We start from the raw sequence: 24465 nt of genomic DNA on the forward strand, positions 1-24465 counted from the left end.
TGAGAGCTCCTTATGCTTCCTGTAGTTATCCAATCATCTATTATGATATACTTACATAAGACTAAGGATAAATACAACTGTAAACTGTGTTTGATGGTCAAACCTACCCTGAAAGTGGTTGATGTGCTGAGCTGGGCACTGAAGGAAAGCTAAGACATAAACATCCTTCCTTGATGCCCATCAGCCAACCACTAGGGCCTCTCAACATCTATGTGGACACTCTGACCCATTTCAATAAAAGGTAAAGATACCTTATTAAAAGTTATCTTATTAACTTTTAGAAAATAAAAATGGAAAACAGATCCCAGATTTATCATTAATGATGTAGACATCCTGAAACACCAACACCAATCTTTGAGGTTTTACTATCCATCTGTTAAGAAGTTCTAATCTAGACTAAAACTTCTAGCAACGGAGAATTCTTTGCAACACGTACTGGAAAGTTGAGCAAGGAGTGTGTATACTGGAATTCCTAGTCTTGAATCCTGTCCTGCCATTTGTTAGCTGTTTAATGATAATCACATAATCTACCCTTTCAGAATCTCAAATTTCCTGAGATGTAAAATGGTGAAAACAATATGTATTTCTCTCCTACCTCCAGAAATCTTATAAGGATCAAGGAATATAAAGAAGCACTTAAGTACTAAAATCAACCAACAGATCAATACAGCAATCAATACAAACCAATTCCGATAGTAAACACTTACATAGTCCTTACTGTGCTAGGTACCATTCTAAGAATTTTATATGTAGTGGTTCATTTAATCGTCACAACAATCCTGTGAGGTAGGTACTGTTTTTAGCATCCCAGTTTAGAGATGAGGAATCCAGGGAAGGGAAAATTTAGGTAACTCATCTAGGTTGTAGAGCTAATGAATAGCAGAGATAGGATTTTAACTCAGGCATTCTAGGACACCATACTCCCCCACCCCTGTAAGTCATCTAAACTGGGACGATTAGAGAATGAAACGAAAACAGAGATGCTGATGATTATACTATCACAACAAACATAAACTAAGACTTGAATTAGGCAAGTAAGATAAATAGTCACCATTATTTAAGGGAAGTTGAGTAGGAAGCTGCCTTGAAAATCTCCTGTACATGTGAGGATATTGCTGGGGAATGTAGTGGCTCCGTGGTGACCACCACAGAAATGCATCATGCACTGCTCCTCTGTACTCCCTTCTTCTCCAAATCCAGACTGGAGTCCAGCAGGCATGGAATTGAATAATTCCGTTTATTAAACTGAAATCGATGTCTCTAGGGCTCCTATCTTCTGATTATGGGTTCTCTTTGTAGGAGTGATGGAGAGAGAAACTGTGCATTTATTCCTGGAGGTCTTAGGCACCCCCACACACAGTATACTCAAGGGAGAGGACACAGAGATTGGACACAGGTTCTCAGGGTTGTTCTTGCCCAGATGGATTTCCAGCATTTTTGTACTAAGGGTCATTTTGCGCCCTCCTTTGCATCAGTGAAGCAGAGAAGTTCTGTCATGTGAGTCTGTGGGGAGAAAGGGAGAATGGGACTTGGGAACTAGATAAAGAATATGTTAATTACCTTCTCCTCTATGAAGCGCTTCTCACCCTTCCTCTCTCTGTGTCTCCCACTGGTTCCCATAGTTCATTTTATATGCTTTTTAGAAATTATAATACAGAAAACTGTATTTTAATTGGGGAAACATAACACAGTGATATAGTTCGTGGATTCCATAGCCATTAAGTACTCATCAATGAGATGACCTTGGGCAAGTAGCCTTAATCTTGGCTATTCTATCTGTAAAATGGGGATGAAAATTTACCTACCTCCTAGAGTTGTTATGAAGATTAATTGAATTAATTCATAGGAAGTCCATAGAACATCCTCTTCTCCTCTTCCTATTTTTTTCTTCTTCCAATGAGACAGAGACTGTGTTTTGTTCTGTGTTTATTTATGTGTTTACTTCTCCCATGCCAACACACAGAGTATGGTACAGAGTGCACTCACTACAGCATTTACTGAAAGAATGAAAGGAAGCACGGATGAACAAATTAACAAACAGGAGATCAATTCCAGACCTAAGATGATATTTAATTGAGTTTAAATGACTCAAAGTCTAAAAATATTCAATATACAGCCCTCCAGCAATGTCCAGGTCATTTGTTCTCTATCTACAGAAGATGCACTTTAAGTGAACTACAAGGTCAACTGAATGTCTTTGGGGACTCTGGGCTGGCATTATAAAAAGTGTTGAGAACCCACGGTCAGCAATGAACAATCTTTGTGCAGCACCAGTGGGATCCTTTGAATGCCTCCACACCCGTCTTATGAAAGAAGCAGGTGGAACTGTTTTATTCATGTTGAAAACAAAATGACCAGAAATGGCATAAAGCAACACACGTGCTCCTAAAATGAAATCAGTGACATATATACAGCCATCTGCAATCCATTTAAGAATCCAGAGCCCAGGAAGAATCTAGTTCAGGGAAGGAAAAAGAACAAAAATTACAGCAGGCAGCCCGAGGAAATTGACCTTATAAATGCTAGTTCACAGAGGTCAGAAAACCCAACAGGGACAGAACACAGCTATGAGGATTGTTCTCAGGAGGTGGCAAATTTACCACATCTCCTGGTAATGCTTATTTTCCTGATGTGCAACTCTGTGAATTCCTTGAGGGTGGGGACTGTGCTTTAGTCTTCTCTACCTGTGCTTTTAAATTATAAACACAGATCCCCTGAGGACCTCCACATGCAGTAGAATGACTGTTACATAGTAGGTGTTTACGAAGTATCTGTTGAGAAAATGAATGAGTGATTCAAACAAATGCGTAAGTGAGTGATTAACTCATCAGAACAACTCATCAGAGCCCTCACCTTGCTCCTCCTGACCTTTGGAGATTAAGAAGTTTGAGGAATTGTGAATGGACAAATAGATAGAAGCCAAGATACCTTCTCGATTGATGGGTCCTGCTCTAGGCCATTTGTGTATCTTCTTTGGAGAAATATCTATTCAAATCTTTGCCCATTTTTAAATTGGGTTATTTGTTTTTACATTACTGAGTTGTAAAAGTTCTTTATATATTCTGATTAGAAGTCCCTTGCTAGATTTATGTCAGATACATTTACATTTTCTAATGTTTTCTCCCATTCTATGGGTTATCTTTTTTATTATCTTGATGGTGTCCTTCAGAGCACAAAGTTTTTGTCTTAATGAAGTCTAATTTATTTATTTTTTGTCACTTGTGATTTTGGTGCCATATCTAACAAACCATTCCCTAGCCAAGGTCACAATTTACTTCTGTGTTTTCTTCTAAGAATTTTATAGTTTAGGTCTTACATTTAGGTCTACAGAGGATTTTGAGTTAAGCCTTGTATATGGTATGAGGAAGGAGTCCAGATTCATACTTTAACATGTGGAAATCCAGTTGCCCCAGCACCATTTGTTGAAAAGACTACACTTTCCCTATTGAATTGTCTTGACACCTTTCTTGTGATGGTTAAATTTTATGTGCCAGCTTGCCTTGGCTATGGTGTCGAGTCACTACAAACACTAGTGTAGATGTTACTGTGAAAGTACTTTATAGATGTGATTAACATACACAGTCAGTTGACTTTAAGTTGGTAAGATAATACCTTTGATAATGTGGGTGGGCCTCATCCAATCAGTTGAAAGCCTTAACAGCAAAAGTGGAAGTTGGAGAAGAAGGAATTCTGCCTCAAGACTATAACACAGAGATCTTGCCTATGTTTTCAGCCTGCTGGCCTGCCCTACAAATTTCGAATGTGCCATCTCCCACACTGCATGAGCCAATTCCTTAAAATAAATCTCTTAACTTACATGTACATATATCCTATTGGTTCTGTTTTTCTGAGGAAACCTGATTGATACACCTGTCAAAATCCAATTGACCATAGATGTAAGGATTTATTTCTGGACTGTCGATTCTGTTTCATTGATCTATATAGCTACACTTATCCCAGTGTTGGTTACTGTAACTATATAGCAAATTTTGAAATCAGGAAGTATGATTCCACCAACTTTATTCCTCTTTCTTCAAAATTGTTTTGTTTATTCTGGATACTCTGCATTTCCATATGTGTTTTAGGATTAGTTTACCAATTTCTATAAAAAAGGCAGCTGAGGTTTTGATAGGGGTTGAAACTGTAGACCAATTTGGGAATTACTGCCATTTTAACAATATTGAGTCTTCCAATTCGTGAACATGGAATGTGTTTCCATTTATTTAGGTCTTTAATTTCTTCAACAATGTTTTGTAGTTCTCAGAGTACAAATCTTGCACTGCTTTTATTAAATGTATTCCTAAATATTTTATTTTTTGTGCTATCTTAAATGGATTTATTTTCTTGATTTCATTTATGGATTGTTCATTGCTAGTATAGAGAAGTAAAATTGATTTTTGTGTATGTGATTTTTTGTACAATTGATTTCGTATCCTGAAAATTTGCTGAATTCATTTATTCTAGTAGTGTGTGTGTGTCTATTCCTTAGGATTGTCCATATACAAGATCATGTCATCTGTGAATAGAGATAGTTTTACTTTCTTTCTGACTTGGATGACTGTTATTTCTTTTTTTGCCTAATTGCCCTGGCTAGAACTTCCAGGACAAAGTTGAGTAGAAGTGGCAAGAACAGATATCCTTGTCTTTTTCCCAATCTTAGGGGGGAAACTTTCAGTCTTCTACTGTTACTATGATGTTAGTCAGCTATAGGGTTTTTTGGGTAGATTCTCTTTATCAGGCTGAGAAATTTCCATCCTATTTCTAATTTGTTAAGTGTTTCTATCATGAAAGGGTATTGGATTTTTTCAAATGATTTTTCTGCATATACTGAGATAATCATGTGGGTTTTATCCTTTATTCTATTGATAAAACACATAACACAGATTGACTTTTGTGTGTTGAATCACCCTTGCATTCCTGGGATAGATCCCACTTTGTCATGGTGTATAATCTTTTTTATATATTTACACACACACACACACCTCACTCTCTCTCTCTCTCTCAATGTAAAAAGCATTGTGTTTAAAGCATTCAGCAATAAAAAAAAAAAAAATAAAGCCACCAACTAAACTAAAAAGAAAACAAAGCAAAACAAAAAAATTCCTTACAGAGATAACTTTGTAAGTTGAAGATGTTTTTGTAACTTTAAGAAATTAGTATCTCTAGAATGTTTTCCAAAACAGTTCACTGGAGTTGACCAAAACCCCCAAATAATTAGTTCATTCATACGAATCAAACCTCATTACGTAAGCAGATTTCAATGTGTTCACAGGACATCTCTGGATTCCTGCCACATTTCTCAAATATCCCATCCTTTCTTCCTTGTTACCTGCCCTCCCATTTATTGCTTCCAGAGGCCCTGGGGAGTAGAGGCTGTAGGTGATGGTGCTGGGTTGGTGGGCAAGGCAGACATGCTTGACTGTCCTCACAAATGCAGCATTTTAGGGAAAGCCAGACCAGCAAGTAGAGACAGGAGTGACCCAGGCATTATGTTTGTTTGGTTAACTCAGCTGCTAATCATAGGCTTGCTGCCTATGGGGTCAGAGATCCCTTAAATCATGCAGTTCCTCAGCCTGAGGCCAAGCTACTGCAGAACAGGACTAGATGATCATTTTCACTTTGGATTAACAGTTGCTGATTGGTTTTCACAATTGTCTTAAATGTGCATTTGTATTCTTGTAGTATTTTGTAAGGACTTCATTTAGAGTGGAATAGCTAAATGTACAGAGAAATGGAGAGCTGTTACAAAATCTTGGTCAAGGGCAAGGGACTTCAACTAGCATGTAAAATTCCCGTAATATGTGCCTTTTAAATGTGTATCAGAGGAGATGGCTTCACAGGACTCCTGCCTCTGCTCATTGTCACCTTGATGTAGTTATATGCTCACCACCAAGAAAGTCTTCCTTACCTCTGACCAGCCTTTTCCTCTTGTTCTATCATCAGAGGAGATGGAGAACAGCTGCTCTTTTTTATGGCCTGGCAGTTAATTTAATTTATATCTGCTGTAAACGTGATTTCTTAAAACTTAATAGTACATTTCAGTTTGGCATGTAGAAAGGGCCCTCTGCCTCGCCCCAGTCATTCCCAATAGATGTGTTTTATTGCCTTAATTTACGTTTTTGTCTCTGTTGTTGTTGCTTGCTTTTTTTTTTTTTTAATAGTGTGATTTTATTTTTATGACCACATTCTTCCTAGGAATTTTCTGGGCATGTGGCATTCCAAAATTTTACTAATTTAATGACCTGTCCCACAGACAGATAGATGATCTCCAAAAGATAATGAAATGAAAGTCTAAAGGGTGCTGCATGGTCTCAAAGTTAGCAAAGACTCAGGTGTTGTTATGGCAGCTCCTCGGAGATGGTGTGGTTGGGGCTCGTGGACAAAGGTCTGCGGGCTACTGCTGATATTTTACGTAAGAGAGAATTGTCTCAGAGGGAGAACTTGGAATGAAATGAAGTCTCTCTTTCCCTTGTTGACTTAAAAAAAACGCACAACGTAAAAGCTGTGAGTTGAGTCTATTCAGGGTCTTACTGAGGACTGTAGCCTGGGAGACAGCCTCTCAGTAGCTCTGAGAAACTGTTCCAAAGTGGTAAGAGGGGGAGGTCAGTATATATGTGATTTTGGCAAAGGGGGTACATGCAACCAAGCACACCTCAGTAGAAGGTTGCTGCCAGTCATCAGGAATAGACATCTCAGTTAATGGTTTTAGTGCTTTTTCAAATATGGGGAGATGCAAGAATCCAAGTTCATAAAAATTTTCTTCTGAGAATATCTAACTCTCTGAAGGCCTGTTCTGCCATTTCTCTCAGAGCACAGAGTGTCTCGTTCCTGATCTCTCTGACCTCCTTTCAGGGGGTGTTAAAGGTCAATGGCAGCAATGGCTAATGACTCAATCCTTGTAGAACCAGATGTCAGTCAATCTTCTTTAGTCAGCACCCTTTAGAAGTCTTTATACCCTGGCCAAATGATGGAGAAGTCTTTTGCAAGGATGGTCTGGTGCCTTCTGCCCACTGGTGTCTGACCTGTGGCCCTGAGGGCAGGCATGAAGCATTTAGAAACAGGCCTATGATTCCTCCAGAGGAAGTTGCATGAAGTGTAAGCCATGGGGCTAGAGTTTCTCCTGCCCTGTGGATGTATGGCCTCACATGAGGATGAGAGAATGCAACAGCAGATTTCCTTGGGGTGAAAGAGCCGCCACTGCTTGCCTGCAATGTCTCACCCTTTCAACTGATGCAAATCAGGGTACTGCCTTGCATAGCAAGGTTTTCATTCCAGTCCATCCCCTAGTTCTCTATGGGCTTAGAGGCATTCCTTACTGATCCAAACAATCCCAGAGCTGATCAGGATTGTCTCCAGGAGTTTTACAAATATGAGAAAAGAGGTCAGATATCGAAGCAGGTGCTTTAGTTTACATTGTAAATTCAACTTCCTTTCTTCTTGGAAGTGGCATCCATTACTTATTCTCTAGCAGAATCCACTCTATTTTTAAAAGAAGAGCAGGTAAGAAGCATCTAAAGAGCTTCCTGAAGGATTTCTTTTGTCCATTATCAAATTCCTTGGAAAACATGAGTTTTTCCAAAAACCTGTTATTTCACAAAGGAACTCTCCAAAAATCGACCCATTTCAGTGGCAGATTTGCACTATGTATCGTCAATAACTACCCTGGTGTGCTGAGCTCCACTGCCTGGATTCTAATCCTGACTCCACCACTCCTACCTGCGTGACTTTGGGCAAATTACTTAACCTCTCTAGGCTTCAGATTAACAATACCTACCTAAATGCACATGTATCTCTTAGAACGATGCCTGGCAAGTTGTGAGTGCTCAGACTAACATGGGCCACAGCGGTAGTGATTGGGATGCATGCTAGGTGCTTTACTAGGCTCTTTGGATATAGTCTACCCTGACAGATACCCTCCTTTTACTGGGACAGTAAGGCTCAAAGAGAATAAGTAATCCACCCAAAGGCATAAAGTTAGCGGGTGGCAGGGCAGGGATTCAAACCCAGGTCTTTCTAACCCAACTCTGGAGCTCTTTTCTTTATTGTGCTACCATGTTACTGGACCAAATCAGCATATGCATTAGGACAATTCTTTACAGTGTCTACTGAAAAAAAATGCACAACCTAAAAGTTGAGAATTATGTTTTATTCAGTGGACGAACTGAGGACTTAAGCCCAAGAGACAGCTCTCAGGTAGTTCTGAGAAACTGTTCCGAAGAAGTAAGGGAGGAGTTGGGATATATAGGAGTTTTTGCTCAAAAAACAGGTGGTCTACCTAGAGGGGTGAGGTAGGGAGGGGGGGAAGGAGACGCAAGAGGGCGGGGATATGGGGATGTATGTGTATGTATAGCTGATTCACTTTGTTATACAGCAGCAACTAATACACCATTGTAAAGCAATTATACTCCAATAAAGATGTTAAAACAAACAAACAGGTGGTCTGAACATCAGATTACTGTTGAAAAGAAAAAACAGACATCTCAAGTTAATGAATTTAACACTTTTCTAGTATGGGAAGATGTAAGAGTCTGGGCTCATTGAAATCATTCCTTTGATATGCTACATAACTATCTAGGGCCAGTGTCTTGGTTTTTTTCATCCTGAAGCCCCTTAGGGTACACAGTCAAGGCAGCCGCAGTGGCTGATGGCTTGATGGCCGCAGCATCCTTTGTTTACTGATATGGCATGGGACATTCTTTGTCCACAACCGTTTATAAACAATTTCACAAATATTGCTTGTAATCACTTAGACTTCACACAAATCCATAGGTTTGGATTACGAGCATCACAATTAACAGATGAGATAATGGGTTCAGATAAAATGAAACTGGCCTGAGTTTACCCAGCTGACGGGTGTGGACAGGAACCCTTGACTTCTGGCTCAGCCCCTCATTTCTGCCCACATCACTCCACCTAAGGAACAGCTCCTTTCTGAAGTCTACTGTGGCTTTCCGCTTCCAGTCTGAGTTCCTTTCCTTGACCCTCAAGATACCGTCTGCTCCTTCAAGTCATGCTTTCATTTTTCTTCAAAACCCTGGCCAGGAATTCCCTCTTCCAGGAAGTGTTTGCTGATTTAACTTTAGCTGGTCTGCTCACCAAGTGTTCTACATGGATCCTCTGCCCTTGCCTTACTGCCCTTGACAAGTTTTTCTCACAACTGCCCTGTGAAGAAGGCACTATTATTACCTAGCTCACAGAGTTGAGATTCAATCCAGTCTGTTTTTAGAGACCCTGTTCTTAAATACTCAAGTGTTGCTGCCTCCTTACCCCCAATGTATGAACCATTAGACGGCAACTCAGTGGCTCTGTGTAGTCATGCAGGGAAAAAGCCACTTCGGAGACATTCAGTTCCTGATTGAAGTAGTGGTGGCTCTTCACCAGAGCTCCTTGAAGTTCTTTTCAAAGTAAGTCAATAAATAGCTGCAGTTATTCGTGAGAACAGGTATAATGCATAATTTGGCTCAGTTCTAAAGAAAATAGGTGGTCTGCATGGCTAGCTTGGAAACTGGTGGACTGGGTTGCATTTGATCAGCTGGAAACTATAGACAAGAGACCAACCTTACATATAGAAGGCACCCAATAAATATGTACTTATTGAGTGTACTTATCAAACCTTTACTGAGCACCATCTAAATGCTAAACTCAATACCAAGCACCATGGATACAGTGGTGAATGAGAGACAAAAATCTCTGGCCTCCTGAAACTTACATCCTATGAGCTGAGCCAAACTAAAAATTAAATATTTAATATTACATCTAGTAGTAATACCTGCTATTCTTCAGAAAAATAAAACATGATGAGGAGATAGATAGAGATATAGTGGGGATATCGTGATGACTGTAATTTATGCAGTGGCCAAAAATGCAAGTGGCCTCTTTGAGCATAATTCTGGAGACAGTTTATGGAAAAAAGAAATTCTGGAAAAAAGTTATTGTTCACATCCCTACACTTAAATAATACACTGAAATTACCTTAAAACTTCAGGTAATTATATTAACTTTGTCGGGCTATTGGAAGGATTACCTGGGATAATATATGCACAGGCTTGAGCAGCATTACTGGCATAAAGTAAACATTTGATAAGCAGAGGCGACAGTTAGTGTGATTGTTGTGGTGGAGGTGGTGATGGTGGTGAAGTCACTGCTGTTTTGTTTATTTGGTTTTTTAAAAAATATTTATTTATTTGTTTAGCTGTGCCGGGTCTTAGTTACGGCATGTAGGATCTTTCAGTTGCGGCACGTGGGATCTTTAGTTGCAGCATGTGGGATCTAGTTCCCTGACCAGGGATCGAACCTGGGCCCCCTGCAATGGAAGGGTGGAGGCTGGACCACCAGGGAAGTCCCAACTAACTAGTTGTGAGGCCAGGTGACTTTGGGGCTTAACTTAGAGAAGTTAGGGAGAAGAAGGACCAGGAAAGCTCTTGCCACAAAGATGACAAAGAAACCACTGTCACAGGAGGAAAAGAGGATATTGAGGTTACACTGGGAGGCAAGAAACAAACAAACAAACAAGCAAACAAAACAAAAAGAGACTCTAGAGATTTTGAGATAGAGAAAAGCAGAGCAAATGGAATGGAGAAGAAAGGTGATGGATGCAATTAAGATGTAGATAAACGTCATGAGAATTCAGATCTAAATCTTAAACCTGCTGTGTGGATGACACTTATGCTCTCTCCTGCACTCTGTAACGCAAATTTGCCAAATGCAATTGGAAAAGTACAAAGTGAGTTTTGGTTAAAGATCATGGTGTGTAGACATTAATTCTCTCTCTTCCCTTCCTCAAAAATCTCAAAAAGAATAAAAAATAGAGACAATATTTTAGTTACCAATGAAATAAGTATGTGACTGCAATTTTAAACCACAAACTATGTAGCAAACCTGCTAAATGCTGTGAAATCTGGCCCCAAAATGGGGAAGAACACTGACAACTAACAACATATCCTCAGACCTTGGGCAAGAGGGACGTTTCCCCAAGAGCAACTGAGGCTACCCTGAAATGCCCAACCAAGGATTCTTTAAGTGATATAAGATTCAGGGGCACAGAGAGCCACAGCCAAAGAGAACTGTCCCCATAGAGACCCAATTTGACACCACAGAACATGGCAGGTAGAAATCAAGGGGGAACCAGGCCAATACACAGTTTTTATCTGTTGTCTACTCTCCTAGCTGTAGAGATGATCAAAGGTGAGGTCAGATGGAGAGAGTGGAGGAAACAACGCTTTCCAAATTACCAGTTTCTTAAATGCCAAAGATTGAGTGATGATACATAGTCACAGGTTAAGAAAAATTGTCGATTTGGTGAGAGGCCCTAGGAGACAGTACTCTCTGAGCTTACTAACTAACATCTTCCACTACTTCCCTTCCTCCACAGACCATCTTTCACTTGGCGTATGGGATGAATAGTGATCAGAAGGAGCCACCCCCACAGATCCACTTTGAAATGAGAGGGAAAATAAAGAAAAAAGGAAGGTAAGACAAAGAAATATAAACAACTAGAGATAATTTCCAAATAAACAGAGGAAGAGTTCAGACGAAGAATTCTCTGTACTTGCAAAGAAATTATAGGCAACACAGGTAAATGAAAAATATTACAGAGACGAAAGCTATACTATACACAACAAAATTTAGAGTAGACCTAACCTAAACTAGAACTTTTACTCATTTGTTCAACGTATAATTACTGAATACCCCATACATGCCAGGAGTGCTGTAAATGCTGTGTTTAGCAGTGTTTAAGGTTGACAGAGTCTCTGCCCTCATGGAGCTTACAGTCTAGGATGGGGGTAGAGAGAATAAAATACACAGACTAAACTTACGTAGTCTTATAAAAAAATAAAATATGATTATATAGAGAGAATGAAAATGTTAGGCCTTTTTTAGATTGGGTGATCAAGAAAGGTCCCTCTGATCATGTGACATTTTATCTGAAACCTGGATAACATGAATGATCCAGAAATAACTGAATCACTACACTGTACATCTGAAACTAACACAATATTGTTACTCAACTATACTTCAATTAAAAAATCCAAAAATGAATATCTGGGAAGACATTCTAGGCAGACATAATAATAGTAAAAAAAGATAATAAGGAAGGTAGACATGAGTGACAATTAAAGAATATCCAGCAAATACGTAATTGATGTTTGAAAAAAAAGAAATGAATAAATGAAACAAAATATGTTAAAAAACGTAATAGGAAAACAATCCCCAAATAAATGCTTAAATCTGCAGATTGAGTGAATAATATTATAATGAAAACTTGATCTTTGAATGATCAACACCAGTACCTAGGAATAATATGGATAACTAGCCCTTAATCTGGCCTGGTCTTGTGGCTTGCTTTGGCCAATAGCATCTTGTGACAGCTCTGACCCTAAGCTTCCAGAGGTCTCACAGACTTCCAGTCTCTTTCTTTCAACTCTGCTACTGGTATGTGGACAAACCGGAGCTACCCTGCTGGAAGCTGAGAGATCACACAACAAGGTCACCTCCATTGCTCCTGCCAGGAGATAACCAACTGCTACACATGTGAGTGAGGTGACTGTAGGCCAGTCAGGCTCCAGCTGACCCATGTCCTGACCACAGATGCTTAGGTAATTCACCCAGGATCAGCAGAACCACCTCCACAGACCTGTAGACCTGTGAACTATAATAAATGGTGTTTGTTTTCAGCCACAAAGCTTTAGAGTGGTTTATTAGGCACTAAAGTAACTGATAAATACCTAAATGTCTTTCATTTAGATGACAGACAATTTAGGACATGTCTTTGCCTTTAGAGAGATAATTTAGGACATGTCTTTTATAAAGAAATGTTTACCTAAAATTCAGCACATTTAATTATATGTTAGTTTCTTTTTCTTCTGTTAAATTCAAGTGGAATTACATTTAGTGCTTTTTATTAAAAACTGCTTTAATATTTTTTATTAATACTTTTATTAAAAATAATTTCATTCCATCAAAATTCTATCAATTTATCTATCTATCCTTTTAACTGTAGAGGTGTCTAAAGAGATATCAGGAACAATATTTACCAAATGTTAATAGTTATTCTTTCATGTGATATTCTTTCATGGTAAATTTTTGTATAATTTTTACATTGTGTTTTGTAGTTTTCTGTATTACTTGAATTTATTGTAATGTATATATATCAACTTTATAAAAACTAGTTGAATCATTCTTTTAAAAAGAACATGTACAATAGCCAGGACATGGAAGCAACCTAAATGTCCATCAACAGAGGAATGGATAAAGAAGATGTGGTACATATATGCAAAGGAATATTACTCAGCCATAAAAAGGGACAAAATTGGGTCATTTGTAGAGACATGGTTGGACCTAGAGACTGTCATACAGAGTGAAGTAAGTCAGAAAAAGGAAACAAAGATTGTATATTAATGCATATATGTGGAATCTGAAAAAATTGGTATAGACAATCTTATTTACAAAGTAGAAATAGAGACACAGATGTACAGAACAAACATATAGATACCAAGGGGGAAGGGGGAGGGGGGATGAATTGGGAGATTGGGATTGACATATATACACTATTGATACTATTTATGAAATAGATAACTAATGAGAACCTACTGTATAGCATAGGGAACTCTATTCAATGCTCTGTGGTGACCTAAATGAGAAGGAAATCCAAAAAAGAGGGGATATATGTATACATACAGCTGATTCACTTTGCTGTACAGTATAAACTAACACAATATTGTAAAGCAACTTACTCTAATAAAAAATTTTTAAAAACTAAAAAACTCAAAAGGACATGACAGGTAGTAAGGAAGTGCTCAAAAAAGGATGGAGCCATGTTGAAAGGATAAAGGAGCAATATGGGATCCTGGATTGATTCCTGGACCAGAAAATGGACATTAGTGGGGAAATTGCTGAAATTTGAATAAGGTCTATAGAGTAGTTATTGGTGCTGTAGCAATGTTAATACATTGCTTGATCATTGTGATTATTATGTAAGATGCTATAATATGGGAAGTTGGGTAAAGGATAACAGGAACTTTGTGTACTATTTTTGCAATTGTTCAGTCTAAAATTATTTCAAAATATAGTTAGAAACAAGCATGACATGGTATTAAATAATGTAAATAAAAAGTTGGATTTTGATCTATCTTACTTTTGAAATGCAAGATTTGTGAAATAAATGGGGGAACATCAAAAAGTGACCAATAACTAATGCATATAGTTAATGAAAATTGCTCTTAGCTGTAAGTTGATTCTAATTTGTAGTTTTAGAGTTCCAGTATATTCTGGAAAAGAACTTGTTGATGTAAATGTTAATGTCTATAACATATTATCACTGTTGTTATTAATACACTGATAATGTTTGGTTTGCAAGACCACATCAATTCTACATTCTGTTCAAGCAGAAGTTTATATACATTAATAAGAAAACAGGTAATTTTATTTGCTTCATTGTCCTCACTATCATCTGTATATCAATCCCAGACCTCCCCTCCTTTTTTCCCAGTTTTATTGACAAATAATTGACATACATCACTGTTTAAATTTAAGACAAAACACTTCCATTTACCATTGCAACAAAAAGAATAAAATACCTAGGAATAAACCTACCTAAGGAGACAAAAGACCTGTATGCAGAAAACTATGACACTGATGAAAGAAATTAAAGATGATACAAACAGATGGAGAGGTATACCATGTTCTTGGATTGGAAGAATGAATATTGTGAAAATGACTATACTACCCAAAGCAATCTACAGAGTCAGTGCAATCCCTATCAAGCTACCAAAGGCATTTTTCACAGAACTAGAACAAAAAATTTCACAATTTATATGGAAACACAAGAGACCCCAAATAGCCAAAGCAGTCTTGAGAAAGAAAAAATGGAGCTGGAGGAATCAGGCTCTTGGACTTCAGACTATACTACAAAGCTACAGCAATCAAGACAGTATGGTACAAAAAGAGAAATACAGATCAATGGAACATGATAGAAAGCCCAGAGATAAACCCATGCATGTATGGTCACCTTATCTTTGATAAAGGAGGCAAGAATATACAATGGAGAAAAGACAGCCTCTTCAGTAAGTGGTGCTGGGAAAACTGGACAGCTACATGTAAAAGAATGAAATTAGAACACTCCCTAACACCATACATAAAAATAAACTCAAAATGGATTAAAGACCTAAATGTAAGGCCAGACACTATAAAACTCTTAGAGGAAAACATAGGCAGAACACTCTATGACATAAATCACAGCAAGATCCTTTTTGACCCACCTCCTAGAGAAATGGAAATTAAAACAAAAATAAACAAATGGGACCTAATGAAACTTAAAAGCTTTTGCACAGAAAAGGAAACCATAAACAAGATGAAAAAACAACCCTCAGAATGGGAGAAAATATTTGCAACCGAAGCAACTGACAAAGGATTAATCTCCAAAGTATGCAAGGAACTTATGCAGCTCAATATCAAAAAAACAACCCAATCCAAAAATGGGCAGAAGACCTAAATAGACATTTCTCCAAAGAAGATATACACATTGCCAACAAACACATGAAAGAATGCTCAACATCATTAATCATTAGAGAAATGCAAATCAAAACTACAATGAGGTATCACCTCACACCAGTCAGAATGGCCATCATCAAAAAATCTACAAACAATAAATGCTGGAGAGGGTGTGGAGAAAAGGGAACCCTCTTGCACTGTTGGTGGGAATGTAAATTGATACAGCCACTATGGAGAACAGTATGGAGGTTCCTTAAAAAACTAAAAATAGAACTATCATACTGTAAGGCCAACTGGCCCGAGGCAGGAAAACGCAATCAGATTCACAGGTTGCATCAAACCGAAATTTTCCAGACCACCCAATTCCAGGAACTGACCTGGGGACTTTCCACCCGTCCCAGCCTTCCCGCCTTTTGAGGGGCGGGACTAACGGTTCCAAGACTGATGTGACCGGCACCAGATATTTCCACGATGCCCAAAAAGACCACCAAATAAGGAATACCCTGCGCCCTCCCAGATTCACCACACCCCTTTCCCTTCTTCCCCTATAAATTCTGCCCAAACCCTCACCCGCACGCGACTTCTCTGGCCCCTTTCTCTTGGACCAGTGAACCCCGCCTGGGAGCGTTCCCAAATAAAGCTTGTTTAAGCTCTCCTCCGTTTCTTGGTGCCGTTCCTTACACATACGACCCAGCAATCCCACTACTGGGCATAGACCCTGAGAAAACCATAATTCAAAAAGAGTCATGTACCACGGTGTTCATTGCAGCTCTATTTACAATAGCCAGGACATGGAAGCAATGTAAGTGTCCATCAACAGGTGAATGGATAAAGAAGATGTGGCACATGTATACAGTGGAATATTACTCAGCCATAAAAAGAAACGAAATTGAGTTATTTGTAGTGAGGTGGATAGACCTAGAGACTGTCATATAGAGTGAAATAAGTCAGAAAGAGAAAAACAAATACAGTATGCTAACACATATATATGGAATCTTAAAAAAATAAAAGTGGTTCTGAAGAACCTTGAGGCTAGATAGGAGTAAAGATGCAGATGTAGAGAATAGACTTGAGGACACGGGGAGGGGGAAGGGTAAGCTGGGATGAAGTGAGAGAGTGGCATGGATATATATACACTACCAAATGTAAAATAGATAGCTAGTAGGAAGCAGCCGCATAGCACAGGGAGATCAGCTCGGTGCTCTGTGTCCATCCACCTAGGGGGATGGGATAGGGAGGGTGGGAGGGAGACGCAAGAGGGAGGAGATATGGGGATATATGTATACATACAGTTGATTCACTATGTTATACAGCAGGAAGTAACACACCATTATAAAGCAATTATACTCAAATAAAGATGTTAAAATAAATAAATAAATTTAAGGCATACAGCATGATGGTTTGATTTACGTATATTGTGAAATGATTACTGCAGTAGGTACAGCTAACACCCATTTTCTCATATTGATACAATAAAAAGAAAAGAAAAAAAAGGAAAAACATCTTCTTGTGATGAGAACTCTCAGGATTTGCTCTGTTAACCACCTTCCTATGTATCATAGAACAGTGTCAGCTATAGTCGTCATGTCGTATGTAATATCTCTAGGACTTATTTATCTTATAAATTAGTTAGTACCTTTTGACCGCCTTCTTTCAATCCTCCCACCCCCACCCACAAACAAATCTGATCTCTTTTTCTATAAGTTTGTTTGTTTTTTAGATTCCACATAGAAGTGAGATCATAGAGTATTTGTCTTTCTCTGTCTGACTTACTTCATTTAGCATAATGCCTTCAAGGTCCATCCATGTTGTTGCAAATAGTAGGATTTCCTTGTTTTTCATGATTGAATAATATTTCATTATGTTTATGTATGTATAGGTGTATATATATACACCTGTATATATATATATATATATATATATATATATATATATATATATATATATATCTATATACAAAAAAAAAATCCATCAATGGACACATTTTTAATTGGGTTGTTTGAGGGTTTTTTGGTTATTGAGTTATACAAGTTTATATATTTATTACACTTTAAAAGTAATTATTAATATATTTCCAGCCTAACTTTAAAAATTACATTTACTTAATCAAAGGAATAATTAAGGAGTTAGAAACTAGGTTAGAGCCCCAAGATAGCAAAACATGACAAATACAAAATATGTACTGAAAAGTGGTATAGGGCTTCCCTGGTGGTGCAGTGGTTGAGAGTCCGCCTGCCGATGCAGGGGACATGGGTTCGTGCCCCGGTCCGGGAAGATCCCACATGCTGTGGAGCGGCCGGGCCCGTGAGCCATGGCTGCTGAGCCTGAGCGTCCGGAGCCTGTGCTCCGCAACGGGAGAGGCCGCAACGGTGAGAGGCCGGCGTACCGCAAAAAAAAAAAAAAGTGGTATAAATCTGCTATTTGTGATGCACCAAGGGAAAGACCATTTGGTCCAGGTTGAAACAGCAATTTCCTTAGAAGAGCAGCACTCTATTTTTGTTTTTAACCAGTTATACTATTCTTTACATCCATTTTGATGCTATGAGTAAACAATATCCATACCACATAAACATTCCAAGACACTTTAAATGTATACATAAACAACTCCAATACATTCCAGTTGTTTCATAAAGCAGCTGTTTTTAAAAAGGGAAGAATAATTCCATACCAGGTTCATTATAGAGGAATTCTCTGGTGGATTCTGAAGCAAATAGAAAACAACAAAAACCTTAAAACTTGTAATTGACAAAATAAATTGCTTTTCTTTTTTTAGTTTGGAAATAGTACTGACTCTTACAAAGAGCAGCAAGTCACACCAAGAATATTATATCTATTTACAAAAGTTGTGTGTTAGATCTCTAAACTGCTACTGTCAAGTCAAGTGTCAAGAACGTTCTTTAGTAAAAGGAAGGGAAGGGGCTGGCTGCAGGCAGTCTAGCAACACCAGCGCGCTCTGCAAACAGAGCTGTGTGGCTTGAATGCCACAGCAGCTACGTGGAGCCGTTCGTTGAGCACAGGAGATGATAAAGTATCTAGCAAAGAAAATATGAAAAGCTGCTGTTCAAAAACTGTTTATCAAACAAATATACTCTTATTGTAAATTGCCAAAAACTGGGTTTCAATTTACCGTACCAGTGTGTGACTATTTACCATTTGGGTTTTATTTCAGCTCTTCTCATTGTCTTCATTCCTTATGTGGATTAGTTCATACTCTCTGTCCTTGGAAGTTCTCTCCAAAGTAGATTACAGAATTTAGAGACATTTTTAAAGTCCATTGATAATTTTCCAGTTCTATGTAGTCTACAGTTTAACCATCAGCCATTTGCTCGGATATAAAACAGGGGGAAAAAAAGATATTCTCACATTAAAACCAAAATGCTTTATTTTCTCAGTGCTCCTGTATCTTATTCTATTTAGATATCATATAGTACAGGCAAATGGATGTGGATTTGATGCAAATGGACGTGGTTTGACAATTTATTTTTTATTTCTTTTAGCCCTAGAATTTAACCAAAACCGTTTCTTCTGTGCAATGTCACCCTAAATTCAAGAGTGAGATCTGGCAGGCAAGTCTTGGTAACAGACCCTGCATCTGTCTCATGTCCATCAATGTCATGGCTAGTTTGGAAGTTAACAAGGCATTTTGCGGCACCACAGGTGCAATCTGCAATCCATTTAAAATTAACCCCAATTAAAATACAAAGTAGCACAAATCGAACAGGGTTTTTTTGCATATTACTTTTGTATGTACACTGTCAGAATTTTAAATCAGCTTTGCCTAAGGACTAAAGTGAGCTACATTCAAGTGCTATATCTTTAGGAAAAATGTCCCCAAATGACTACATATGTCACTATGGATTTTTGTTATTATTATTTGTTATTATTTTTGTTTATCTTACAAACTGTCTAATGTATAAAAAATAATTGAGAGTGGATGAAAATCTCCCCCCACCAATGCAATTATTCACATATTCATTAGGCAAATGTTCACACCTTGGGCCCAGAGTCTAGGATACAACTATGAATCAATCTTTTCTCTGCTTTTCTTCCCTAGTCTCCAAAGTTTCTCCAACCACCTAAAAACCCACATAGAATTCCAAACGATTTCAATAGCTCAGTTGGACAAGCAGTAATGCACAGGCCAAACTCCCGATGTGTTTTTGACATTTGCTGATAAAGATGTGTGGGTGTTTTTTTTTTTTTAATTAATTAATTTTTTTTTATGCATGGGTGTTATTTTTCTTTTTACCTAAGGATGTTCTACCCAACCTGGCAAGGAAGGAAAACTGGACTGAGGGGCCCTTAGCCAACAAGGTCACTGTCTACACTGCAGATGTTGGTGGAGTAGAGGAGTCTTGGTGAGAATGAGGGATTGAGACAGGGAAGAAGAAACCCAGAGGTCTGATTTGTCTTCTGTTCTGAAACGAAGTGTCTTATTTTCAAGCGCAAGTTCTTTTAAAAAAAAAATCTCAGAAAGAAAAAAGAAAAAATATCTGATTTGCAGCATGCAGCCAGCAGCTAGCTGCAAAGCTCAGGACCTGCCCCGAGGGATGAGCAGCACGGTGACCTCTGAGACCACTGCGCCACCCGTGTGCTCAGATGTCATCCCTCCCTTCCGGAGAGCCAGGCCAACTGCCAGAACGGCGGAAGAACCATTATTTGTATACAATGTTTGTAATGGACATCAGAAATGGTGATAGGCAGGATGCCCATAAAATTTATCATCCAAACTAGACACTTTTGAAAGAGGGCACTATTAATCAGCACACCAGGTCAACAGACATGAATGGAGCTCACCCCAGGCAAACTGGGACACAGGGCTACGCTACCCAGAGGAGGCCTGTTCAGGATGCCTGCATTTTCTCTTTACTAGGTTTGCAATTAAAACATTTATAGTTTCTCTGAAGCCCCACCTCCAGGGTTATACTGCCTGGAAATGACTTTGAGAATGTATTTTGGGGCAAAACAGATTTGTTGAAGACACTGTCCTCATAAGTGTGTAGCAATAACTACAGAAGGAATTATATTCCCACTTTGCTGTCCCAGTGTGGTTAGAGGAGATTCTAGAATTAGAAAAGAAACCCGAAAATGAAAGACCTGATCTAAGGGCTTAATTCTGCCCTTCAGGAAACAAAACACACAGAGTGGCCAGTGGTTCTTTAAAGATGTTCCCCATCAATCTTCCACCTCATGTTCATTTGGTCTGCCTTTGCCTGACTCTGTCTCATTTAACTTTTTGAAAAAAATTATGTTATCTACAGCCTAGAAACTCTGATACAGTCTGTCAACATCAAGGAAGTCTTTTACTTGGGAATAGTGCATTATCCTCGCCAGAGCACGGCTTCCTATTCAGTGGACGTCATTTTATGTTTCTGTCTCTCTTCATTTGAAATACCTGGGATGTACCATCTTAAACAGAAATGCAACCATTCAAGGAGAGAGAGAAGGAACGCCTGAGCTGCCACAGGAAATGAGACAGGGCTGGGGCTGAGGCCGGGGCATTGGGGGGCACTGTAAATAAGGCAAAGGCCTGGGCAGAGCGACAAGAAATATTTGGCATTCCTGGCTTCCCACAAAGGGTAGGTCAAGGAGAGGGAATGGGCAGTTGGGCTGGACTATACACCACAACTATTCTTTTTTGGGCTGAATCCAGTCCACTGTGTCACAGAAACGTCCCCAGTGGGAAGCTGCTACATTTATTCCACACTATGGCAAATGCTCAGGGTAATTAGACCCGATGCCTGTCTGTGCACAGGACAGGGTCAACGTCTGTGGCAAAGACAGCTGCTGGTTTCGAGGCTGCATGTTAAATCCACTTCGGCTAACAACCGTCAAAGCCGTATTCAGAACACCATGTGTTTAAGGGATGCAGCACCAAAAGTCTGTTTCCACAGGTCCCAGTCAAAACAAAGTCCACTATTTCATGGTGTGCCCACAGGAGGGCTGTTTCAGAACACTGCTGGCCGCTTTTTGGATTGAAATTTTGGAAGAGGAACCCTGCTTACTGTTCCCTGGGTAGTGAATTGAAGATGTGCCTCTCTTTTCTTTGAAACTCTGGGGGAAAAAAAATCCCACCTTATCATCAATAACAAAATAACTACACATACACCAAGATAAAAACAGCCATTCAGTTTAGAAGAGATTGGTCATCAAACAGGCTTTCTTCCTGCCTCCTTCTCTGGTCCTTTCAGGGTAATTCAGCTCCTGCTACAGGATCTATAAAATGCTGTATTGAGACTATTTCATTAGGTTTCCAGCAGTGGGAAATTCCTGCTACTGGATATACCCAAGGCCTGTGTAAGCTCTTTTTTTTTTTTTTCTTAATTCAAGTTTCTGGCTATAGAACAAATAGCAGAGCTTACTGTTGCTGGATGTCTAATTTCCTCAAGTACTTCTGAGGCAAACGTTGCAGAACAAGAGGTGAACAGAAGTACACGTGGAAAACGGGACACCATGACCCAAGAGTCAGCAGGTAGATGGATGGCTTGTAAACCTTCTCCTCTGAGTCATTCAGATAAGCAGGTCTTAGGTGATAAACCCAAGAGGGAGCCTCTCAGAGCAGCAGGATGGCCTTCCTGTCCCCTCCTCCACTCTGTCTACATGGCCCAGAGTGAAGTGACGATTTGGTAATTGTGTTAAAAGTTTGATATGCTGCAGAAGTTGCTTTGGAATTGTTTTTATTTTTGTTTCATTCAAATGAACAAGTAATCTTTTTTTTTTTTTTTTTTTCTTTTGCGGTACGTGGGCCTCTCACTGTTGTGGCCTCTCCCGTTGCGGAGCACAGGCTCAGCGGCCATGGCTAACGGGCCCAGCCGCTCCGCGGCATGTGGGATCTTCCCAGACCAGGGCACAAACCCGTGTCCCCTGCATCAGCAGGCAGACTCTCAACCACTGCACCACCAGGGAAGCCCCTGAACAAGTAATCTTGATAGAGTGGCCATATGCATTTCCTGAGAGAGTCTTAATATCTAATATTTTGTTTGATCATCTCTATAAGTGCCCCAGAATCATGTCCCCTCAAGTTTTGGTTCAGAAAACATGGTGGGGGGAATCTTGGCGCATCTGTGTATTTTTCAGGAAGAGTAAAGAAGTAGGAGAGAAGGGAGGGCAGGCGTGGAATGCCTCCTTGGTGACAGGGAACATGCCAGAAATTTGCACGGTTAGTATAACAGTGGTAGTTTATAAATTAGGAAACTTGCTCAGAGAAATGCAGTGGCCTGCCCAAAGTACCTGGTTATGAAGCGATGAAACAAAGCTTCGAATCCAGATCTGTCTGACTCCAATACCCATGGCTTTTCGACCATTGTATAAACTGCTGATTCTGTTTCTAGGGAGCTTGATCCTTCTTAAGGAGGTAAGATTTATAAGCATGAAAACTCTAAATAATAAAGATGGGAATAATGTGTTACATTATGACAAATGGTCAATTCTATTAATCAGATAATTTACTCATCTGTTGCAAAATATGGTCCATATACACACCCAAGTTGAATTCCCAGCAGAATAAATTTCCTTTTTTAAATTATTTGTTGAGGAGGATCCCAAAAGCAATGCAGCCCAGAGTATCAACACCACGTCAAGACCCTCCAATCAAGACCCTGGCTCTGCTCAGGAGGCCAGCCATCTGTCAATGTCGTGCTGCATGCTTGATGATGGCACAATGCTGCAGAGATGGAGGGAGTGCCAAGGATCGCCCACTGACAGGTAATTAGAGCCATAATGCTTTACAATTACTGTCTACAATCAACACCTTGCATTCCTTAAACATTCCCTGGTTACCTGTTGTGTACAAAGCACGATGTTGAAGATGCTGGGACTAGAGGGAGACATAAGACCCGGTCTCCACTCTCCAGGGTTTTACAGAAGAAGGAGGTATGACCGTGTAAGAAAATGCCAGATGATAGATACAAACAGTTAACTCTGGCAACTCCAGAGGGGAGTGATGTCACTGCATCTAATGGGAAAATCAGTGGAGGAGGCATCTGACATAGGCCTTGAAGTATGTGTAGGAGCCCAACAGACAGGCGTGGGGAGAAAAAAAACAGAAGCGAATGCTCACAGTGGGAGGAGAACAGGATCTGTCAAAATAGCAAGTCATCCAGCTTGTCTGGATTGTCAGATATATGAGAGGGAGTATTAGGAGTAAGACTTATTTTCTGGGCTTGCCCTTCACCTTGAACTTCAGTTGAGATACGATTCATCACTTTTGGCTTGTCCTCCTCAGCAGGACCAGACTCCCCCAGTCAGTAGGCAGCACTGGCCAGCAGCCCAGCTGCTCTCCTGTGTGTGTGCATATGTGGGCCAGCGATGCAGGGGGTCAAGGCTGTTTCCTCACTCAGAAACTTGTCTGGTTCATGAGCACTAGCCTCGCTGGCCCGGAAAGCTGATCTGGCCTCCTTTTTGACCCCCTTTTTTCTCTGTCCTGAAGCTCTGATCCCCTGGACAGAAGGCTGGGTCAGCTTGGCTTGTAGCCAGCAGACACCGAAGAGGCCACCATTCACAGGGACCCTTCTCCTCTCAGTCCCCCAACACTCCTAGGGTGGGCAGCCAGCATCGCTTTCCCGCTGGTTCCAGGCAATGTCTACCTATCAGTTAAGCTGTAAGATGTTTGCCCTGGGGATGTTTGAGGGTTTGAGGGTCAGTCGGAGGTTTAAAACAAAACAAAACAAAACAAAAATTCTGCCTCACTGAATCTTAAATTGTTGACTTCTGGTAAAGTATCTTCTAAAAACATATCAGGCACAGTCACCCATGCGCCCAGTCAATGAACAGAAGTGAGCAACTAAAAGCCTGCTTTAGCTCTTTCCTCATTTCATTGCCTCATCAAAGTGTCTGGTTCTCAGCTTGACCCCAACTTATCAGCTGTGATGCCTGCCCCACATCAACACTGGCCAGTGAGTTGTTAGAAATGCAGATCCTGGGGCTCATCCCAGACTTGGTGAATCATAATCTCCGGGCTGAGAGATAGGCCTGTGG

The 24465-nt window shown here is 39.6% G+C and overlaps 1 long non-coding RNA gene across 3 annotated transcripts in view; it reads left to right on the top strand.

Annotated features, from left to right (window-relative positions):
• The window catches only part of LOC112405185 (uncharacterized), a 124488-nt gene that overhangs the window by 27162 nt on the left and 72861 nt on the right, over positions 1-24465 (top strand). For 2 of the 3 annotated variants that reach the window (XR_003004284.1, XR_003004283.1), the window contains exons 2-3: positions 11372-11469; positions 23027-23193. This is a non-coding gene — a long non-coding RNA (uncharacterized LOC112405185). Of the gene's footprint in view, positions 1-10981; positions 11107-11371; positions 11470-23026; positions 23194-24465 lie in introns of those variants that run through there. The other variant, XR_003004282.1, reaches the window with a different exon arrangement.

The sequence above is a fragment of the Neophocaena asiaeorientalis genome, unplaced genomic scaffold (genome assembly GCF_003031525.2).
Source record: "Neophocaena asiaeorientalis asiaeorientalis breed wild unplaced genomic scaffold, Neophocaena_asiaeorientalis_V1.1 scaffold171, whole genome shotgun sequence".
In the NCBI taxonomy this organism is placed as follows: Eukaryota; Metazoa; Chordata; class Mammalia; order Artiodactyla; family Phocoenidae; genus Neophocaena; species Neophocaena asiaeorientalis.